This window comes from Tursiops truncatus, chromosome X, assembly GCF_011762595.2.
Source record: "Tursiops truncatus isolate mTurTru1 chromosome X, mTurTru1.mat.Y, whole genome shotgun sequence".
NCBI lineage: Eukaryota > Metazoa > Chordata > Mammalia > Artiodactyla > Delphinidae > Tursiops > Tursiops truncatus.
The window spans coordinates 30107574-30123192 of NC_047055.1; the positions used below are offsets into that span (position 1 = coordinate 30107574).

General features: G+C 39.2%; 1 long non-coding RNA gene across 1 annotated transcript in view; it reads left to right on the forward strand.

Moving 5' to 3' along the window:
• LOC141277583 (uncharacterized) overlaps positions 1-15619 on the forward strand; it is a 189210-nt gene that overhangs the window by 38420 nt on the left and 135171 nt on the right. Inside the window, exon 2 of the long non-coding RNA XR_012329197.1 lies at positions 7474-7605. This is a non-coding gene — a long non-coding RNA (uncharacterized lncRNA). The remainder of the gene's footprint in view (positions 1-7473; positions 7606-15619) is intronic.

Consider the following 15619-nt stretch of genomic DNA (forward strand, 5'->3'; position numbering starts at 1 on the left):
AAATGTGAGGGGATGGATTTTGTTCTGCCTGCTGGGTTGAAGCTGCCTAGCTCAGAGACAACTTTTAGCTTTGCATTTTGATCAGGCCTCTTTCAAAGTGTTGTGTCACTGTGGGTGCATTTCAGTGGCATCCATTTCAGTTACTAGATTGGAGATCTGTACTAGGGCATTTTAGAAATGCTGGTTTCTAGTTCTTTCCTGTTGAGGAAATGCCAGATAACACAGCTTGTACTGTAATAGGTCTGCCCAGACTGCAGCTGGCCTGCCACGTGGGGCTGGAGGATTGTGAATTCAGCCCTTTGCCTCTGTCCCTTTGATTACCACAGTAGGGGGAGTTATCAGCGAGTTCTGGTGGGGGAAGTAGACAAGACAAGAGTCAGAAAAAGGGCCGTCTCAGGGTTGGGGGGGTGAGTGGGGAGTGCTTTTGGAGTTGGACCAGAATGTTGGTTGTGACCGAAGCAGAAGATGTAATAGGGTGATGCTGCACACATGACAAGAATTCTCCAGATTTCTAGAAAAGATTCAAACGTCCCTTTAAGAAGATGCTTTTCTCTTCATGTCACAGATTCCTTTTTGAATCTGATAAAAGCTATGTACTTTACCTCCTCACCCCCCAAATGCAGGCTGTCATAAATACACATTTATATATTCCACATAGCACCCTTAGGGTAAAGAACCTCATTGTGTTGCAAACTATTATATATAGAATGGGAAAACAACAAGGTCCTACTCTGTAGCCCAGGGAACTATATTGAGTATCCTGTGATAAACCATAATGGAAAAGAATATGAAAAAAATGTATATATATGTATAACTGAGTCACTTTGCTGTACAGCAGAAACGAATACAACATGGTAAATCAACTAGACTTCAATTAAAACATAAATGAATAAAACTTCAAAAAATTTAAAAAAAATATCTAATTCCGTAAGGAAGGTTTGGTGGGAAGGAGATGGTGGTACTAGTATTTCCCAGCACTTGCCCTCTGATTTTCTATTTTCTTCTTGAGAGGAATTTTGTGTTTTGTTAGGGGTTTGCAACCTTATTTAAATAAGTGGGGGTGGTGTTGGATCACAGCGACAGCCCCGGAAAGTGGGGCATCAGTGAGAAAGAGGATCTTGGAAAAACAGCATGGATCGCAGAGTTGGGGCCAGAAGGCTTATGATGAGGATTACGAGGGAATGAACCAAAAGAGAAAGGAGAGAGAAATAGTTTGAAGTTTGCCTTTTACGCATCTTGAAGCAGGTTTTCAATTATGTGTCTAGTCTTCTTTGTGTACAAAACGCCAACTCCTCTGAGTTGGCAAATTACCAAGTGCAGGCCGTGTGCTGAGTCCTTGCCAATGTCTTTATTTGGTTAAGACCCTGGGCTCTGTATTCTGACTTATTGGACTCAGATCCAGATTCCTGGGTAAGGTATCTAATCTCTCCAAGCTTCAGTTTTCTCATCTGCAAAATGGGAACGATAATTCTTAAGTGTGACGAGTAAATAAGGTAATTCTTGTGAAGCACGTTGCACAATGCCGACACACATTGTGTTGAAGAATTGAAGCCATTATTATAATTTTTATTAAGATTCCAAGGTAGATTCTGACCCTTAAGGTCCAAGGGCCAGGTAGCCAAATAACTCCATGCATGTGAATGGAAGTGTGCATTTCAGACCTCTAGACGGAGTTGGAAAGGGACTTTTGCCATTAAAGTGGCTCTTCAGATATTATCAAAGACGGTCATCTACCTGTATCGCCCTTGTCTTTTTGACGATTCCTATGATTTTGATAACGTTTATGAAATTTGGTTTGATAATTTAGAGAATAAATGCGTTCAAGTTTTCATGCATATTTCACAGGTGTTATGTAGATAAGGTTACTAGGATTCTCAAAGAGAGGACATAGTGACCAAAGGCTCCATTTCATAAATTATATGTTGTAGGAACTGTCTAGCAAGAGGGTAGGGTCGAGCGTCATCCTAAGGGGCAGGCAAATGTTCATTATGCGATGAAAATGAGAGCTTAAGGAAATCCACTAGTGTGTGTGGGACTAGTTTAATTCCTTAACTCAGCCCCTGCAGAAGTGGATGCAGATACAAAATCGAGGCAGGTTTATCCTATCAAAGGGTGAGTTTTGGTGTCGAGTCTCCTTTTAAGAGATGTTTTCTCTGTGATCTCCCACAACCTCTTCACTCACCATCACAGCAGTCATCACACTGTTCTCACTTGTTTCGTTGACTTTTCTGCTAGAGCATAAGCACGGTGAGGAGGGACTGGCTCTGTCTTGTTCACTATTTGATTCCCATCCGTAGCACAGTGCTGAGCACTTAGTACTCAATGAATACCTAGGGAAAGAAAAATAGCCCCACGCCAATGTGTTATTGAGCAGTTAGCATAATGGTTAAGAGCTTGGATTTTGCAATCAGAGTGTCTGGGATTTATGTCCCAGATCTGCTGCTTGTAAGCTATGACTACCTTGGGCAAGTTATTTAACCTTCCTGAGCTGCATTTGCTCATCTGTCAAATGGTGATAGTGATAAGCTAATTCACAGGGTCATGATGATCATTCAATAAAATGATGTATCTAAAATGCTCAGAATTGTATATGACACATGATAAATATCCTGTGAATTGTAGCTATAATAGTAATTCTGATGATGATGATTATTATTAATCAAAATGCTTATTGTTGTTGACTGTATATTGTTTGGAGGGAGGGAAAGGAAGTTTAAGTAAATGGGTTGGATGATAGAAACTGGAAAGACTATAAAGAAGTCTGAAAATACTGAACACTGATTGAAATATTCCACAGGAATAGAAGCACCTGAGGGAACATTTAATAGGATTTAAGAAAATATTACTCTTGTGAACTATATGGTGCCCCCAGGTCTGAAAGTGTTAACTAAATGTTACCAAGGAAGCACCTGATTTTACACAAGGTCTATTCATCCTAATCACGTGGCAGCGGCTCATCCGTATGCTTGAGGGAAGACTCCTCTCCTTAATTCATTACACCTTTTGGTCAGGGAGCTATTTTTCATGTGTAGTGGATGTGTCACTGAATTTTGATAGACAGCGCTCGAGTCCCCATAGAAATTCCTTTTCAGCTACAAGGGCTTGCATTTCAATTTTCAACATGTTCTTATGTTTCATTCACGAAGGCCCTTTCTGTTTGGTGGAGAGACACGTTGCCTGTAGTTTTCATTGTATTTTGATGCTCTTTTGTTCCTACATCTAGAATGTTTTGTCGAGTACGTGTGAGTTGCCACGCTCTGGGTCCCTGCCCTCATGGACCTTAACCTTAGAGCCTGAAGTGACTTCATGGGGTTCCTGGTTCTACCTAGACATTTTATACTTGGTAAATGATAGCACAGAGAGGGTGAGGGACATGTCTGAGCTCAGGGTGCTGTGTAGTGTTAGAGCCGGGGCTGACTTAGGTCTCAGATGTCCTGTCCAGTCAGTGCACCTTCTGATATAACACCAGCGTTGGAGAAATGTCCATTAGTTCCCATCACATCCACTTGTTTCAGGTAGGAAATGCTACACTGTGCTGATGGAGGGATAAACCGGTCCTATGTTTCCAGAAGCACACTGATCAGATGACTCAGGTCTGCCCTGAAAAACGTTTGGGCATGGGATTGGCTCGAGCTGATTAGTATCAATGTGTATAAAATTGTAGGAAGAACTTAGAAAACAATTTGGTTGGATTAGTTGACATTCCTCCAGGTTACTTTCCAAGTCAGAATTTAAACAAGAAGTTTGGGCTGATGAGGTCATGCAGATGAATGTACAATTTATATACAAGTACGTGGTTAGAGTATAATATAAATACAGTGTCCTCAGAAAGTCACCAAGCAGGACTTCTTCTGGTGATATCAGGTTTATTCATTCATTTATTCCTTCTTTCTACAAGTACTTATGGAACACCTACCATGAACTAGACATTAGACATACTGAGGATCTGGAGATGAATAAGGCCTCTGTTATCAAGGAACTTAGGATCAAGATTTCAGGGTAAGACCTAATAGATGGTGTAGGCTTGGGTTGGTGTTTTATGATGTACTGAGGAAAGATTGCTGGTGAGCATGCTGTACACATGAAGACCGGAAATGAATGCCATTCTTTATCCCTCTGGGAAACTCATAACCACTTGCAAGTGAGACAGGCCTCTTTGTGCCTTTAAGGGTCAACAAATCCTATGGAACCATTAGGGTAGGTCATGATCGTCAATAAAGGAAATTATATTTTCTCCTATCCAGGAACCATTGCTCTTCCAAGGAATTTGTGGCTTGGCTAGGGACAGAGAGTTATCCGACTTCCCACGGGTTCGGTGAAGATTGATTCCTTGTGTTTCTGCCATATTGCACTATGCCACCACCTGCCTACTTGGACCTCTGCCTACTGCTATGTTCATCTAAGGCTGAACCACTCTTTTGTTAGGAGATCTTGCCTACCACTGGATACTCCTCATGCCGCAGGCTTTAACCTGTGCTTGTTGTTCATGGCCAGCCTCCCAGAATGTTTCACCCCCTTAGCAGTATTCCTTTCTACAATTACTGCTGGGTTCGTCCCCAGGGGTCTGCTATAGCTCAGGAAGCAGGCATAGTCTCAAGATCTGGGCTTTCCCTGGTCTGGCCACTCTCACTGCCCAAAGCTCACACCCCATCACCAGGGCACCCCCAGTTGTGATTCTAGCAGCAGCTACCTCAACTACCCCATGACGGCAAATATTCAGCCCTGTATTTTTGCTAATTGACTTTCAGTGGCTGGGTTTTGATTATGCATCTTGCCTCATCCCCCAATTTGTTTTTTTTTTCTTTTGAAATCAGTGGAAAAAAGTCATCAACTCGCATAGAAAGGTACAAAGAAGAAAGTGAAGATCACTCATAACTCCAAAATTCATAGATACCTATTGTTAACATTGTGTGTTCGTATGTACAGAAGTACATATACACAATTCTATTAGTGCTACCTTCAAAAAAATACATCAAATCTGGTTAGTCTTTACTGCCTTCAACCTTGCCCCCCTTGCCCAAGCCATCATCATGCCTTGCCTGGGGCATATCAATAACCTCCTAGCTGGTCTACAATCTATTCTCCAGCTAACATCCATCAGATCATGTCATGCCCTTACTCAGAAGTCTCCAGTGACTTCCCATCACGCTTTGAATCAATCCAGCCTCCTTTCCATGGCCAACTAGGCCCCCTTAGCTCCTGGCCCCTCTGTGTTCTCATCTCGTATCACTCTTCCTCTTTGCTGCTCCTCAAACAACCCAAGTATGATTCTGCCTCTGGGACTTCGGCTGGTTTTTCCCTCTGCGTGTCACCCACTATTGGATCTCAAATAGCACCCTCTCTTGATACTGTCTGTTCCCTTCCTTGCTTTATTTTTCTTCCCAGTGCTTATCTTTATATGACATCATGACCATCTGTATATATGTTTTATTTTTAATTGTTCCTTCCAATAGACCTAAGCTTCATAATGACATATTGTTTTGTTTATCATTTAAACAGTAAACAGCGTCTGGCACATGGTAGGAGCTTCAATAAACATATGAATACAACTTAAACAGATGGTAAATTGGGCTGAGAAACGGTATAAACCTTTTGAAGCAGTGTCTTGCCATCCTACTGGAGTCTGAAAATCAAGACGGGATTATAAAATGTTTAGATGGCCTTTCTCATGTGTCGGAAAGTAGTTTCTCAAAGGGGTTCGAAGCAGGTTTTGAACAATGAAATGAGGATGTAGGGGTTAATGTGATTCCTCTGAAGGCGAAGGCACTTATTATGAGGCAAATGGTATATTGAGTGTTAGATTAAAATAGTCACCTAACTTTATAATCACACTTCTTATAAACAAGAGATGACACTGAAAGTGAGAGAGCACTTGACAGCTCCTCTACAGGTATATTGTCAGAACGTGTGACAGATGCCAACAGTAACAGTCAGAGTAACATGTTGATGTTATTTCACTTAATAATTTGATTTTCAATCTTTTTTACACCTTAAAATTTGTTTTGAAAGATTTTCATAGCAGATATCCACCTAGCTCCAGAAGGAAGGTTCCATAGATCATGTTATGTTATTTGCTTCTTACTGTCAGCTTTTAGAAGCCCAGGAGGTTCCAAGTCAACTCATGTTCTTTATTCTGCGTGTGAGTCTATGTGGGGACTTGGAAGAAAGTTTCTATGCCGTAACTGAGGAAGTCTTTTTTTTTTTAAATTAAATTAAATTTCTTAACAAGGAAGTCTTAATGAGGAAGTTATCCCATTGAACAAAATCCAGTCTAAAAGGTAGTGTGCTCCTGGGTTGGAGAAAGGTTTTGTCGTAACCAAGGCTTGCACATCTGTTTGGAAGCTGTGTTGTCTTTGATGTGTTTTGTGATTTAATAGCCTTACACACAGGCTTTTCAGCAGACCCAAATATACAGTGTGCTTCAATAAAATGTATACATACTTTCAAAACCAATATTTATTTGTAAGAAATCTTATGTCAATGTGTGGCAGCACTGGAGCCTAAGGAAGCAAATGTTTGCCATCAGCTTCTCTGACTCTTGAGTGCGACCTCTACTTACATGTGTTTTTCTCCTCTTTACCCTGCTGGCTTCCATGAGAATAGAGAGATGGATAATCTCTTCTTCCAATTTATGTTACCTTGAAACGCTTGCCTGGATTAGTTCAATTTAATAACATTTCCCAGTACAATTTTCTTTTTTTTAATTGTTTTTGATTTATTATAAAAGCATTCCTGTTCATTATAGAAATAGTGGGAAAACAGAATGTTAGACCTAAAATGTACCTGAATCTGGATAGCTTCCCTGGAAAGGAATTTAGAATTTATGGGGTCATCTTATGGTCCCGAGAAATGACCTCGATCTCTGATTTCGATTACTTACTAGACACAGTAAATAATATTTTTCTACTTTAAGAGGGCTATGTGGTGCTCATTTGAAGGGTTTAGAAAATGTAGAAAGTTTAAGGAAAAAAGGGTAACAATTGCTCAAAATTCCACCCCCCAGGGAGAAATATTGCTAACATTTTGACCTATGTCCTGGTAGCCATTTCTTGATAGGATTGAGAACCTAATGTATATATGTATTTTATAGCTTTTTCTCTTAACATATCATAAAAATATTCTATTTTATCAAAAATTTTTCTTAAATATAATCTTTAAATAATCAATAGTATTTTATAGTATAGAAGTGCTATAATTAACTATTTTTCAGTAAACATTTAGGTTTGGAAAATTTATCACCATTGTAGTTGACTTTGAGATAAACTTCTTTCCACATAAAAAAGAAAATTTGAAAAACTGAAATGTATGAAGAATACAAAATAGAATCACCTGCAATAAACATTACTATAAATTTAATGTATATCCTTTCAGTATTACATACACTACCTTTCCCATTTTTATGTAACTTGTAACCATCATTATATATGTATACATGTATCTATACATTTATATGAAGTTGATTCTTATTTACAGGTTCCATATTTGCAAATTCCCCTACTTATGAAAATTTGTGACCCGAAAATCAACACTCACAGTGCTTTCACGGTTATTCATGGACATTCACAGAGTGGCAAAATATTTGAGTCACCCAACATACATTCCCAGGTGAGACTGAACAAGGTGAGACTCTGCTTTCTTGTTTCAGCTCTTATATTGTAAACATGCAATCCTCTTTAAAGTCTATTAACTGCCATCTTCAAATTTCTGTGATTTTTGTTGGTGACACATATGTGTGTGTGTGTGGGTATAAAAATATAGAGCATTGTATGTGCTTGTATTATATACACGCCCAGGGGATTGTACCCCACTCTTTGAATTTTTATTATAAGTAACATATTCTCATGTTATTAAGTATTTTTGAGAACCTGATTAATGGCTGCCTAATATTCCAACCTAAAGATATACTAGGATTTTATCAACATGACATTATTATGGGGCATTAGGCTTTATTTTTGTTTTTTTTTTAATAACTTAAAAAAATTTATTTAATTTATTTATTTTTGGCTGCATTGGGTCTTTGTTGCTGCGTGCGGGCTTTCTCTAGTTGCGGCGAGTGGGGGCTACTCTTTGTTGCGGTGCATGGGCTTCTCATTGAAGTGGCTTCTCTTGTGGCTGAGCATGGGCTCTATGCGTACAGGCTTCAGAAGTGGCACGCGGGCTCAGTAGTTGTGGCTCGTGGGCTTAGTTGCTCCGCAGCATGTGGGAGCTTCCCAGACCAGGGCTCAAACCCGTGTCCCCTGCATTGGCAGGCAGATTCTTAACCACTGTGCCACCAGGGAAGCCTTAGGTTTTAAAATTGTTGCTGACAGTTAATGTAATCCATCACGTCAATAGGCTAAAGAAGAAAAATCATGTAATCATGTTAATAGATGTAGAAAAAGCATTTGACAAAATCTAATATCCATTCATGATAAAAACTCAGCAAACTAGAAATAGAAATTTCCTTAACTTGGTAAAGAACGTCTACAAAAAACCTACAGCTAACGTCATACTTAATGGCAAGAGACTAGATGCTTCCTGCTGTGATCAGGAACAAGACAAGGATTTCCCTACTAACCACTCCTTTTCAATACTGTACTGGAAGGCCTAGCTAATTCGATAATAGAAGAAAAGGAAATAAAAGGTATACATATTGGGAAGAAGGAATAAACCTGTCATCAGTCACAGATGATGACTGTCTATGTAGAAAATCCTAAAAAAAAAAAAAAAAAAAAAATCCTGGACCTAATAAACAGTTATAACAAGGTTCCCAGATACAAGGTTAATACAAAAGTCAAATTGCTTTCCTATATACCAGCAATGAACTATTGGAATTTGCATTTAAAACACGATGCTATTTACATGGGCACCGAAAATGAAATCATCAGGTATAAATATAACGATATGTATAAGATCTATATGTGAACAACTACAAAACTGATGAATGAAATCAAAGAAGATTTAAATAAATGGAGAGATATTTAATGCACATGGATAGGAAGACTCAATCTTGTTAAGATGTTAGTTTTTTCCAACTTGATCTACAGGTTCAAGGCAAATCCAACCAGAATTCCAGAAAATTATTTTGTGGATGTCGACAACCTGATTCTAAAGATTATATGGAGAGGCAAAAGACCCAAAATAGCCAACACAATATATAAGGAGAAGAAAAAATTTGGAGGACTGACACTACTCAACTTCAAGACTTACTACAAAGCTACAGGACTGAAAACAGTGTGGTGTTGGTGAAAGAATAGACAAATAGATAAGTTGGGTAGAATAGAGAGCCCAGAAATACACCCCCACAAATATTAACTGATCTTTGACAAAGGAGCAAAGGCAATTCAATGGAGAAAGGAATGTCTTTTCAACAAATTGTGCTGGAACAACTGGACATCTACATCCCCCACCCCCACCCCTGCCCAATCTAGACATGGGCCTTACATCTTCCACAAAAAGTAACTCAAAACAAATGATCAGCTTAAATGTAAAATGCAGAACTATGAAACTCCTACAAGATAAGACAGGTGAAAATCTAGGGGACTTCGGGTTTGATGATTTTCTAGATATACCAAAAGCACTATATCCATTGAAGAAATATTTGAAATGTTGGACTTCATTAAAATTAAAGACTTCTGCACTGCTAAAGGCACTGTTAAGAGTATGAGAAGAAAAGGCACAGATTGAGAGAAAATCTTTGCTAAGCACATATAAAATATTGATATCTAAAATACACAAAAATCTCTTAAATCTTAATATCAAATATCAAAAATCTCTTAAAACTTAATAACGAGAAAACAACACAATTAAAAAATGGGCCAAAGATCTGCATAACCACCTCACCAAAGAAGACAGACACATGACAAATAAGCATATGAAAAGATGCCCAACATCATGTGTCATCAGGGAATGGTAAATTCAAACAGTAGTGAGATACTACTACTTACTATTAGAATGGCTAAAATCCAAAACACCGACAACACTGGATGCTGGTGAGAATGTGGAACAGCAGGAACTCTCATTCATTGCTGGTGGGAATACAAAATGGTACATTCACTTTGGTGACAGTTTGGCAATTTCTCCGAAAATTAAACATACTCCTGCCTTCAGATCCATTAGTCACACTCTTTGATATTTACCCAGAGGAGTTGAAAATTCACATCCACATGAAAACCTGCACATGGATGTTTATAGCAGCTTTAGTTATAGTTGCCGAAAGTTGGAAGCAACCAAGATGTCCTTCAGTAGGTCAAATGGATAAATTGTGGTACATCCATAAAACGGAATATTATTCAGTGATAAAAAGAAATGAAATCTTATGCAGAAAGAAATGAAATCTTATGCCGTAAAAAGAGACAGAGGAAGTTAAATGCATATTGCTAAGTGAAAGAAGCCAATCTGAAAAGGCTACATATTATATGATTTCAACTATATGACATTCTGGAAAAGGGAAAACTATGGAGACAGTAAACAGATCAGTGGTTGCCAGGGCCTGAGGAAAGAGAGGGATTAATAAGTGGAGCACAGGGTATGTTTAGAGCGGTGGAACTTTCCGTATGACACTCTAATGGTGAACACATGTCCTATACATTTGTCAAAACCTATAGAATGTAAAACACCAAGAGTGAACTCTAATGCAATCTATGGACTTTAGTTAATAATGATGTATTAATATTGGATCATCAGTTATAACAAATCTAGCATACTAACGCAAGATGTTAATAATGGGAAAATGTGTGTGTGCAGGGGGTGGGGAGGTGTTAAGCGGGCACATGGGAACTCTGGACATTCCACTCAATTTTTCAGTAAACTGTAAACTGCTGTAAAATACAAAGACTAATTATGAAGAACTGTTGCTGAAATATCAGACAACCCTGTCATTCTGAAATTCTGCTTTTGTTATTCATACTGCCAGTGGCACATCACTTACATAAGGAATAGCTTTATCATGTATTTTAATAAGAGATGTTTATAAATGTCTCAACAAGCAGGTTGTACATGCATTTCACTAAAATATTCTGGGTATGCAAAGGTCACTTCTCAAGTTCTCCTGAAGTGTTTGAGGTGGTGTGTTAATACAGCTGGGGTCGAAATTCCTCCCCCTTTTTCTCTAGCCTTTGATGAAGGAGAAGAGGCAATCTTGGGCTTTTCGGAGGGCAGGTTATCAAAGGCGCACTTGGCCTAGGGGACTTTGAGCTTTCTAAAGGGCAGAATCTCTGTAAGAGGCAGCCGGTGAGCTTAAATCAAACAGCCTTGAGTGCATGTGCTGTTTCTTATTCTCCAGGGCTGAGTGGGTTTTGGTGTTGAAATTACTCTGGCACCGTGAGCAGCTGGGGAATTGGTATGCGGGGGATCGTGAAGAGAGTCTTTGGTTAGTTTTCTTCTAGGTCACCTCGAGTCCCAGAGGTATTCCATCTGCTCGAAGCTGTGAATGACAGGTTCTTTCTTTTTTTCTACGTGCCTACCTCTCTCAGACAGGGGGTGGGGAAATCAGGGCTCCCCGATTTGGTACCCCTCTGTGTTCTGAAATTGTGTTTATAACAAATAAGCCATGAGAAGTAATGAAAAACCCTCGGTGAGGTCAAGGTGTTACAGAAAGCCAAGGTTTTATTGTTTTTCTTCATCACTCCTCAAAGGCAAAATGAAGGCAGCAGTGCCGAGGTTAATGGCATGCTGCCATTAAAACAAAAAAAAATTGCTCCTGATTTTTGATATATGTTTTATCTGTGTTTGTCCTTACTTTCGAGATACGCAAAGCATGTGGACAAGCTCATTAATAGATGCAATGTTACAACAGATAACCGACCAACAGGAAGTAAAGGTAAATGCCTTCAAGTATCTAAATCAAGGATGCAGGCAGGGTGAGCCCAAGATCCAGTTCAATTTAGCAAACCTGTATTGAGCACCTACTAGGTGTTCACTGTTGGAGTTGGTGACCTTTGCTACCTGACCTGGCTCCAGTGGCCATTTTGATTTGAAATTCTACTCCTATTCTTCATTAAATATCCAGAATGTTCCTTAAGCAAAATAGTTATAGTTTGATTTTTGTGTCTCTCCTACCACTGGGTTCTGATACCACCTTTTGGCTGCTCTATTTTGGCCTGGTAGCTGGGCATTTCCCCCCCGGCTGTCCCAGATTCAAGACCCCTTCCCTGGATCTGGGAATGTTCTAGTAGATCTTCCTTCTCACCTGCGTAACTATTTGTTACTACCGTGCTTCTGATCCCCTTGAAACATACAAGCTTGGTTCTCCTATTTCCAAGACCAGACTCTACCTTCTTAAATTGACAACTGGCTAATTTGAGGAATTAACGTGTAGTAATTTTTCAATAGTAGAATTGTGAAGTGAAAGAGTGGGAAGTCACGTCTCCCTTCCTTGTTGTATGAATTCATTTAACCAATGACTTTATGGAGAAAGGTTTTTTTTTTGTTTGTTTTTGTTTTTAAATTTCATTCCTTTCTTCCCTTCCTGAATCAAAGGGATAATTCTGATACTGGAAATTTTGGGGAGGAAGAAGGAGAAAATGGTCAGCATCATAACAGACTGTGAAGGAGATGTTTTGAGCAAGGGGTTCTCCTCTCCTCATTCTACAATTCTGCTTACATTTTGAGTCTTGTGTCCAGATTCAGTGTCCACGGATCAGGTTAGCCAAGTGATGTTTTAGTGGGAGGGAGGGTGACATTGGCAGCAAATGGTACACTTGGCTGACCCCAATAAATGCAACATGCCCAATCAAATGGTTAAAAGAAGACAACAGAAAATATAAAATTTCAGGCCAGAAGCCGTGCTTAAGTGTCATTACTCTCTGTTATGGACTGAATAGTGTTTCTCCCAAACACATATTTTGAAGCCTTAATCCCCAGTGTGATGGTATTTGTGTATGGGGACTTTGTGAGATAATTAGGTTTAAATGAGGTCGTAAGCATGGGGCCCTAATCCAATGGGATTGGTGTCATTATAAAAGGAGGAGGAGATGAAAGAGAGTGCACAGGGAAAAAATGAGGACACAGCAAGGAGGCAGCTGCCTACAAGCGAGGAAGAGAGTCCTCACCAAAATAAAATTTACTGTCACCTTGATCATGGACTTCTGGCCTCCAGAACTGTGAGAAATAAATTTCTGTTGGTTAAGGCACCCAATCTGTGGTATTTTGTTATGGAAGCACAGGCAGACTAAACTAATACACCCTCCAACTCAAATTTCTTATCGCAAAACATCTGTACAGTATTTACCTGCTTACAGCAGTGTCTTCAGTGTTCCCTTCAGTCCAAGTATTTATTGTACCCCAAGATACTAGGCATTGGTAGTTGTCCAGAATTAGTAAAACTCTCCTTCTTTTGCATCTATCAGACATCATAACCTCACACAGACCTGGTTGAAAGAGGCAGACTAGACCAAGCAAAGGCCGTGTTGCCCAAGTCTCTACAGTGACATGGAACTAAATGTGGCAAAAATAGTTATTCACCTATCACTTTTCACAAGTCCCCCACAATTCTGATGCCAATAATTATCTGAGCTTTGAAGAATTAATTTATAGGACCTAGAGATTCTTTTAAAGTGTATACTATTTCTGTAGGTGGTTGATAGGGGCTATCAAAGTTAACTGGTAGCCTGGGAAAGACAGCTTAATGTGGGGGAGAAGAGATGCCTGCTTAGGTTTAACTGTCATGCCATGCTTTAGTATATGGTAGAGAAACAATCAAAATAGAAAGGCTTCATCAAAAAGATGTATTTTTGATCACCTAATATAAATCGAACACCTAGTATGAATGGGAAATATATATATAAAGACAGGGTGTTTTTCAAGAAATTGATTTTTAGCTATGAAAACTTTTGGTAACAACAACTTCCTCAGAACCTCAATTTATAAAATAGATATAAATGAAGCAGTTCTGATTAAATTAGAGATGGGCTACCTGAGCAGCAATGACATTTGAGACCCCCTTTTAGAGCACTAAGGCTCTTGAAGAACTCACCCTTGCTTACTTAAAGTACCTTGCTGTTTATAAGGTTTGATTCTTTGGAGAAAGATGGAAGAATTCTTACACTGAAACATGATGGAAGGAGTACTATGGTATTTCCAAGGTGTTGCTAAGAGATAAGCAGTATCATTTAAAAGGCAGGCAAAGAAAGGAGAGATGCTGAAGATCCTTGGGACACAAGGCTTACATATTTACTCAGGTCACATAATGTCTCATGGAATCAGAACCAAAGAGCCGTGGCTTCCTTCAACAAGTTCCCTTCCCACCCATCCCGCTTTGAAGTAGAATTTTTGACCGCTTTCAAAGAAAGCCTAAGGGAACAATATCAAACATTTCGGGGAAAGAGATAACCTCTCCTGGCAAGCGGGTAGGTGAGATAGAGAGATGATTGATAGTATCAGTGGAAAGGACAGATCAAAGTCCTTTCATACATAATATTTAGAGTATTATTAGATGAGTGCCCATGGTTGTCATGTAAGTAGTATTCCCTCCTCCCCTTACCTCTAAATTTTAAGTACAAACCAGGACTCTTCAGCCACACCTGATACAGTCAGTGCTATTTGGATGGACTGTGGTTTGACTTCTTCCTATCTCATTATATTAATTCACTTACCAATTCAGTTTTCCTGGCTGGATTTGAAGAGGTGGTAAGGAAGGAAGCTAAAATGCAACTCATCGTGACATCAAGCCCCCCAAACACAGTGGTAGAACTAGCCTTGGGTGGGGGGCGGCCACTGACTCATACAAGGAATTTCAGAGTAGACTGTTGGGTCCCTTCCATTCCCTGGCCCGTCTAGGATTCTACTTCTGGTCCTGATTTTCGATGGAAATGAGAGAAGTCACAGAAAAGTACTCACAAATTATATTGTTTCCCCTTTTAAAAACGGATGTATTTGGCTCTCAGATGGGTTTTCGGTCATCCAAAGTCTTCTAAGAAGTGCAAATGTCTCCAGGAGAGAAATAGTGGAATTCAGTACTAGTTGTTATCTTGGGGAAATAATAATAGCTAGCTGAGAAGAAAAGCCAGAGGAACGAGGGTTCAGAACTGGCACCTGGGTAGAAAAGTGGAGTGCTGACAGGGGAGGTGAAGGGATGGCTCTGTTCCCATCCAGCTTGTTGGAAAGCATGGATTTAGGAATGGAAGTGAATTCCTGAGTTACTGGTTACAATCATATAGAAGTACAAGTTTACACTGAACGTATCCATTTGCTAAATTATTGAGCTATTACTTAGAAACGTATTCCTTGCAATGTCAAAGGTTTAGGACTGGTTTGAACTATGCTTAAAGAGGAAATGATCATTTATTTCCTATTAAGAACTAATGATCCCACTATGTACTTTATATTTATGATTTTCATTGAACCTTCATGATCACCCTGGTAGGTAATTATTATTTTCCTTAGTTTATGCATGTACAGTGCTGTGCCCATTTATTCTATCCGTCTCCCTGCAAATTTCTTAATTTGCAAAAGTCTAATTCAACTTCTCATTAGTATTTTGTGTTTAGAATCATTTATGTAAATGAGGTAATGTAAATGTAATTTACATTATGTAATGTAAACGTAAACAGTTTTGCAAGTTACTCCTAGTACTTGGGAATTCGGGGCATTAATTCAGGGCTTTAAAGAGGCTCACATTTCAGTTTATAACCATGGCAGT